Below are 1,214 nucleotides of genomic sequence, written 5' to 3'. Positions count from 1 at the left end.
CATTATTATTAATTATGGACCTATAGGGCAGCCCCTGTTAAAGGCCTTCATAATTGGTAATGTAGAAGGGCAAGGGAAAGCAGGAAGACCTGCAAAATTCTACTTGATGTGATTGAACTATGGAAGGATATACGTATTAACTCCAAATTATTAATAAATTAAAGGAAAACACATAGATCCAGAATGGGTTTGGGGCTCAAACAAAGCCCTCTCTGGTTTGCAGAAGGTTATGGATGACACTGGGAGCCCAAGATTCATTTGTGGGAACAACATAGGAAATAAGCCTCCGGTGACCACTTCTATCCACAATTGTGCTATGGGAGGAAAGTAGCTACTAAACAGTGCGTCAGAGAGATGAGTCTATCAAAAGCATAAATCTGACTTGAAAAGTTAAAACAGTATTAGTTTACTCCCCGTCTGATTCAGGCTGGGCCTGATCTGGGTTTCAACCTTTTCTGTATTTTTGTTTTGTTTTATTGTAGTTCATAAGAGGACACTCTCAGAGGTGTTATGTCACCGGCAGGCACTCTCTTGAAGGTGTGTTATATGGTTTCTGTGTTTTGGTACCTGAAGCCCAAGACTGAGGAAGCCATGAGGACAGCACGTAGAGTGTGCGTCTTGGTGGGAGTGCAGGGTACAGTGAAGGTGGGGGAGTAAAAGGGACATGACGTCAAGGAGTCCAAGAAGAAAAAAAATGTCTGGAAACTGATTGTGGTAGCAATTGGACAATACTGCTTGATTTGTTTGAACTACGCAATGATATGATAGATGTATTAACTCCCAGTTAATAATGAATTTTAAAATAATATTTTTTTAAAAGAGGAAGACCATTATACTTACCTGGTAGGGGAGATGCCATGATCACGAAGGTGGTTTTCACAGGGCGAGGCTCATACTTTGGACTCCGATGTGCTGACCCCTGAGATTTCCCCAAATGTGGGAAGCTCAACTGCATAATTTGTGGTAGTGGGGACTGCGTTAGGGCTCTCCCCTGATAAAAAAAGAGGAATCCCTTCAATGCGATGGACTAACACAGTGGCTGCAGCAATTGAATCCCACATAGCCACAATTGTGAGGGTGGTGCAGGCCTGGGCTGTGTTTTGCCCTGTTGTCTTTTGAGCCACTACAAGTCAGAACCACTCGATGGCACCTAAGCACAGAAATCCGTGGGATATTTCACGGATAGCTATTGAAAAGATTGAGTAATATAACCC

At 42.8% G+C, this 1,214-nt stretch overlaps 1 non-coding gene across 1 annotated transcript; it reads left to right on the top strand.

Annotated features, from left to right (window-relative positions):
• The first annotated feature begins 832 nt into the window (after positions 1 to 832).
• Positions 833 to 994, top strand: LOC142441745 (U1 spliceosomal RNA). Its single transcript, XR_012783093.1, has one exon. It is a non-coding gene; the product is annotated as a U1 spliceosomal RNA (small nuclear RNA).
• The last annotated feature ends 220 nt before the right edge of the window (positions 995 to 1,214 follow it).

This window comes from Tenrec ecaudatus, chromosome 2 (genome assembly GCF_050624435.1).
Source record: "Tenrec ecaudatus isolate mTenEca1 chromosome 2, mTenEca1.hap1, whole genome shotgun sequence".
NCBI lineage: Eukaryota > Metazoa > Chordata > Mammalia > Afrosoricida > Tenrecidae > Tenrec > Tenrec ecaudatus.
The sequence above is the reverse complement of the archived record's forward strand: the minus strand, read 5'-3'. Positions and strand labels throughout refer to the sequence as shown.